Below are 6,709 nucleotides of genomic sequence, written 5' to 3' on the forward strand. Positions count from 1 at the left end.
GGGAGGCTGCGGGAGCTCCCCGGGCAGCGGTGCGGGGCCGGCCCCGGGCCGAGCCGCTGCGGGACCGCGTGAGCCGCGGGGTTCGCTGTCTGCGCGGCGGCCCCGGCCTCGGGGAAGCCCCTCGGAGAGCCCAGAGGCTCTGGCGATGGGCCGGGGCGCAGCGCGGGGGAGAGGCCCGGGCTCCATTCGCCAGCTGGATGCTATTGATCCCTTCCCTCGCCTCCTCTTTCTTCCTGAGCTCCCTCTCTCTATTTAATTCCCTTCCCTCTGCTCCTCCGCAGCCGCCCGGGCAGCGCTCCGAGCGGAGCCGGGCGGTGCGGGCACCCGGGGGCGCAGAGCGGTAAGTGCGGAGGGGAGAGCGGGGCCCCGGGGCAACTCCCCCCGGCCCACCCCCCACACACCCCCGCGACATCCCCGCAGCGGCTTCGCTCGGACGGGGCGAGCGGGGAGAGAAGAGGCGCGGACCCAGTAGCCCACCCCCCCCCAAATCCACCCCAAACCCCTCCAGCTTCGCAGAGCTCCGCTCTGCACCCCTGTCCTTGCCCTGCTGCCCTCCCTCTTCCCCGGGCGGTGCGGGACTTTTGGGGCAGCCCGCAAAGGAGGGGCGGCGTGGGGCGGGGGGCAGCCCGGGAGCCGGGGAGGGGTGCGGGAGGCACGACGAGCACTGTTGCCGGTACCCTACCGGTACCCCTGCCCACCGGTGCCGATGCGCAGCTCCTGAGCTGCTTTGCGTTCAAATCTATATTTTTTTATTTTTTTTTTATTTTTCCATCCCTCTTAGGAACAGCGCGAAAGCACAAACGACCCGGCCAGGACCAGCCCCAGCGGAGGGGCCGCACCGCGGGCGGTGCCTTCGCCGAGCAGGCACCGGGCACCGGCCAAACCGTCGGGGTTTACCGGGCAAGGAGGGAGAAGGAGCCGGGACGCGGCTCCGCGCACCCCGCCGGGAGCCAAAAGTTCCTTAAAGTTCTTTAAGGCTTCAAAATAACAGCACCATCGCCTGGCAGGTGAATTATTTAGTGCCTATAGATCCCTCGCAAACCCTTTCATTTCGGTTCCAAACCTTTCCCAGCCCAGCCTTTGCCTATGGATGTCTCGATTTTCCAACAATCAAGCGGGAGGCAAAGAGCGTGGCAATTCCTGCTAATCGATTTTCCATACAATGGGCCCCAGATGATGTTTTAAAATGTGAGAAACTAAAATGTGTTGGTTTAAATAAGACTTTTGCAATCAATAGCTTTTAAAAAAAGAGACTTTGATACCGGTTCTTGAAGGGGAATTCAAACGCTTTCGCTTCCAAAACAAAACAAAGCGGGGAAAAAACCAGCCACGCCGGAAAAGTTCCACTTGGATTTGGGGTCATTAAAGCGGGATACGGAGAAAACCGCTCCGGGGGGCGCAGCGACGGGACCGGAGCCCCCCCCGGCCCCGCCGTCCCGAGCGCGCCCCCGCCCTGGGGCTCCGTGCCCCCCGGGCCGGCCGCGGGCTGAGGGGGCATCCCCGCACCTCTGCCCCCTTCCCCCGCCTTATCCCGCCTTTTCGGGTGCGGTTTTCCCCGTCCCCACTTTCCCGGCAGCGCCCAGCGCGTTGCACTGTGGTTTGTGGCGCTCCGGGAAGGAATCCAGCCAGGCAAGAAAACTCCGGCCCTTTCTTTCCCCACCGGCCGTTTCCTCTCCTTAAAATTTCGGCCCCTTCTCGACCGACCAGCGGGATCTGCGCCCTCTCAGGCTTTTCTTTTCTTCTTCTTCCTTTTTTTTTTTTTTTTTTTTTCCCTAATTTTAAGGCAGTTTTAGCTGCCAGATCAGGCCCTTTCCGCCGCCGCTCCTGGCTTCTTTTCCTTTCTCTTTCCCTTTTGCGGGAGATAATACTGTTTTCTTTAATGCTCTCCCCCTGAATATTTTCCCTCTCTCCGCAGATCCTGCCCAGGAGGTTTTTAGGGACAGGACCGGTCCGGGGGTCCCGCCGGGAGCTGCCCCCGCCTCCACCGCCCTCCTTTCCCCGGTCCCGGTGGGTCGGGCCGGGGCCGCGCTGGGAGGGGGGGAAAGCGGCAGCAAGCGGGGTAAATGAAGCAGGGAGGGAAGCGGGGAGGGCTGGGGGTGAACCGATCCCTCTGCCGCCTTTCCAGGGACTTTTCTCGTTTGCCCCGAAACTTTGGGCCGCTCCGAAACTCGGTGGAGTCGGGACGACGGCGGGGAGTGGGGCCAGGGGGGTTTCCATCCGATTTCACCCCGGAGGGGCAGTTTGAGCACGGACTGTTGCTCTTTTCGATGTAACCCCCGCGGGTTTTGCTCGAACGAAGCGGCCCCGCGGAGCTCCGGCGCATCCCGGGCCGGGGCTGGACGCTCCCGGGGGTCCGCACCCACCCGGGGCCGGGGGCGTGCCCGGGTCCCCCCCGCTGCCCCCCGGCTCGGGAACACCAACGGGAGCCTCCGAGAGCCTCTTTCATCCGCAATTTGTTTTCAAAAGTTCCCCGCAGAGCAGCCCTGAACTTTACACCCTGGCAGCGGCGCGGAGAGGGCTCGACCCCTCCCGAGCTTTCGGTGGAAAAGTGTGGAAAATCGCTGGGATTTCACCCAGCTCTCAGCTACCAAAAAAAAAAAAAAAAAAGAATTTTTTTTTTTTCTAATTTTTTCCCCCACTCCCTCCCATTCTCTCTCCTCCTTGCCCTGGTCGGGCCCGGCCGTCCCCGAGCCGGCCTGGACCGCGGATGTCCCACAGCGTGAGACGCGCAACGAGTTTGTCCGTGCTCTGCGGGACGGGACGGGGGGGTGTCCCCAGACCTCCGAAATGTCCTCGTCCTCCCTCCTCTGCCGCTTTTTGCTCCTTGTGCATTTTGGGCACCCTCAAGAGCGCGTCTCTCAGCACCCCAAGAGCTTCCCGAGGGTTCAGGGGGGCCCGGGGTCAGGAATTGGGGCCGGTAAAACATCGAGGAAACGAGAGGAACCGGGAGCTTCCCTCTGTACTGCAGCGCGATCCCACATCCCACCCTGCACCGGCGGCACGCGAGTCCAACGCATTTATTTTATATAATACATGCAAGATATATAGTTTATGTATTTTATATACAATATGTATAGAAAGCGTGCAGATTTTTTTTGTATATATGCGGGTTTTTTTAAATACATGTTATATATATTTTTTATTCTTATTTTTTATGCCTCTGTTCCTCTATTTCCCGCAGGTATTTCCTCCTGTCGCCGCAGGCTCCTTCACCTGGCTCGGGAGAAGCCGTCCCTGCTTGTTCGCTGAGATCCGGGGTTTGGACACTTTTCTCCCCCATCCCGAGGGCAGAGAGAAGGCAGGGCCTTGCTCGGTCTGCGGAGCCGCCCGGGGAGGGTGTGCGGGCCCGGACCCCCCCTCTCCCCGCGGCTCAAACCCCGCAACAGGTCCCACCGCGCCCCGGGGCTGCGGGGACACCGCGCGTCCTGCGGGGACAGCCGGGGGAGGGAGTGGGGGAGGGAAGGGATGGGGTGAGGGAAAGTGGGATACAGGGCAGGGATGGGGCTGAGGGAAACGGGAAATGGGGTGAGGGAAAGTGGGATATAGGGCAGGGATGGGGCTGAGGAAAACGGGAAATGAGGCAGGGAAGGGGACAAGGAAAGGATGGGGATGAGGCAGAGACAGGGATGAGGAAATAGGGAAAGGAAGCAGGGATGGTGAGAAGTCGGGGATGGGGATGAGACGGGGAAGGGAACAAGGCAGGGACGAGGACAAGGCGGGGATAAGGAGAAGGCGCGGATGGGGATGAGGGGAAGCAGAACTGAGGCAGAAGGAGGTGATTAAGCAGGGACAAGGCAGGGACCTGACGACCTCCGGCCAGACCAGGCAGCCGCCCTGGGGGGACGGGCAGGGGGTCCCTGCACCGTGGGGTGCTCGGGCCTGCCCCTTGCCCACCCGGGCTTGTGTGGGTCATGGTGCATTGGGCACCAAAATAGCCCAAAGTGGCTCATACCCACCCAGGACTGTCACACCCCCCCCAGACACAGGGACACAGGGACACAGGGACACATGGACACACTGACACACACCCAGAGCGGCCGCAGCCCATCCCCATCTCACAGACCTGCCCCAGGGAAACATCCGCACCCGCTGCCCCCAAACCCCCCCCCCTCCTACCAAACTCCGCCACCTCCGCGGGCACAAAGCCACCCCCGTGGCAGGTGACAGCCCCGCCGATGGCAGATGGCACCCAAGAGCCAGCCTGGCTGGGGCACGAGGCGCTGGCACCCCTTTCCCCGTGACCTCCTCTCTCCCGCAGCAGTAATTGCTGCCGTATTTATCCAAACTAGGAGGGGGTGCCAGAGAAAGACTTCGAAGAGTAATTTTCCGGGAATTCTCCTCGGTGTAATTGTCTTGATAATAAATCCAGACGCTTAGCCTGTGTATGAATTGCTTTTTACCATTTTCATTTATTATTGAACACAGTGGGGAGAGGGGGAAACGCAACAGGACTCTTTCTTGTGAGAGAGAAGGGGTGAAGGGGCTGAGGAGATGATTTCTCTGCAGATCCGGGAAACCTGGATGTGTTCATCATCCTGCTCTCTGGTTTGTTACCTTTTTTTTTTTTTTTTTCCCCTTAATGCTTAGCCCATTTCCCCACCCCCTTTTTTTTTTTTTTTTTTTTGGGTGGGGGGGTTTATTGAAAACTAATTAAATAACCCGTTAGCTAACACGTTAAATTAAGATCCACTCTTGGATTTAATGATGTCTCCGGAAGAATTGACAGAAATGTGAAGACAGACTGTCAATAGATTCCTTCCCCTGGTTACAGTGTATAAATGTGATTAAAACAGATCTCAAGGAGGGGTGTCCCGGCACGGCACCCTCACAGGGACGGAGCCACCGGGGCACTCGTGGGTCTCTGGAGATAAACATCTCCTGGAGTGGGTGCTGAGCGGGAGATGGATGGCAGGACAATGCTGCTGCATCCTGTGGAGGAGGACAAACCACCCTGAGACGTGGTTTGGGCTGGAGAAGACCCTGGAGGACGCCGGGGCAGGGGGGAGCACCCCCAGCCTGCGCAGCGCAGCAGCGAGTGACACGGCCCCCTCCATCCCCAGCCCTCAGAGCTCGCAGGGTAGCCTCGTGCCGTGTGGGTGGGTGAAAAGCTGAGCCTCCCCTCCGTCCTGGCTCCAGCAGCGCAAACAGCAGCCGGTGTGGCGAGCGTACACCCATGGCTCGCTGCCTAAGCTCCCAGGTAAAGGTTACCTTAGCATCCAGGCTGGGGAAAATCAATGGCTGATACAGCCTGAGACTCGGAGAGACAACATACATCTATCACTCAGGGATTCGATGGGCTTAGAATAGTCTTGTCAACAAATGATTGTTTAAACAGAATATCTCAACTGTTTATGGCACCCTTAATCCATAGATCTGAGCACCACTGCAACATGTCGGGAGCGCGGATCGCGCCGTGGAAACCTCTGTCGTCAGGCCCGGGGCTGCAGAACACTTAAGCATGTGCTTAAGTCTCTTAGACTACAAATTAATCACGTACTTAAGTGTTTTGCTCGACCAGGCCCGGCCTAAGAGTGGAGGGGAGGGGGGGAAATACCCGTCATTCTGTTAATGGATGAAGTTTTTGTTTCCTGCTCTTCATTTGTGCAGCGCGTTTAAAGGGCTGTGCTCCGGGCACCGAGGCTGCTGGCTGATTTATCCAGTCTGTGTGCAAACACACCCGGTGTCACCCGGCTCTGTAGGTTGTTCCAGAGCTCTCCCTTCTCCCCTGGGCACCGGAGTCCTTGATGTGGCATTTCAGGGAGGCCTCCTTGGGTTGGCAGAACCCGGGGGGATGGTGGTGGGTGAAAACCCCGCAGGGCCTGTGGGTTAAATGACTTGGAGGGAAAGAGGAGAGGAGCAGATGGGGAGAGACTGCAAACAAAAAGCTGCAGGAGAGAGTGAACAGCAGAAAGAGGCTGGAAAAGCATCACAGACCCAGAAAAACAGCCACAATGCCTGCAGGGACCCGGGGCAGGGAAAGTGAAGAGCCAGCTCCAACCACCCTGGAGACCTTCTGGTGGAGACCTGCGGCCCCCACAGAGCCCCCCCCCAGCAGGAGCAGCTGGGGAAACCTCCCTGGACCAGAGCAGGGCAGAGCAGATGCTGCCCCAGCAGTGCTCCTGGAGTCCCCACAGGGGTGGCTTGGCTGTCACCTAGAGGAGTGGTGGAATCACTATCCCTGGAATGTTCAAAAGCCGTGCAGATGTGCTCAGGGCCTGGTTTAGTGGTGGACCTGGCAGGACCAGGTTAATGGTTGGATTCCATGATCTCAAAGGGCTTTTCCAATCTTAATGATTCCATGAAATCCCAACGTTACCATTCCCTTCTTGCCTGCCCATCCTGGCTCTCAGGTCTCCAGGGCAGGGAAGATCCCTTGCTGTGGGCTCTGCCTCTCAACACTTGTCTCATGTTCATTATACAGCAAATTCAAGGACACTGGGAAGGCAAACCTTCTGTTTCCTCCCCAAAATAACTGCAGCTTCCAAGTGAATTTGAGAAGAGCCTTTCAGGTGTCTGAGGGGCTTTGGAAGGGGACAGGGGCTTCTGGAAACAGGATCTGCAGAACAAACCCACAGTGTTTCTCCTGAAAATGTACAAAGCATTTTCTTTTCTGAAAAATTAATAACCTCCCATTGCCAAGGGACTCTCTCCCCCTCCCCACCTTCCCTCCCTGCTGCTTGCCTGCCCTCCCCTTCTTCCCTCTCCTTGA

The sequence above is a fragment of the Myiozetetes cayanensis genome, unplaced genomic scaffold, assembly GCF_022539395.1.
Source record: "Myiozetetes cayanensis isolate MyiCay16 unplaced genomic scaffold, myiCay2020 scf26, whole genome shotgun sequence".
Lineage (NCBI taxonomy): Eukaryota > Metazoa > Chordata > Aves > Passeriformes > Tyrannidae > Myiozetetes > Myiozetetes cayanensis.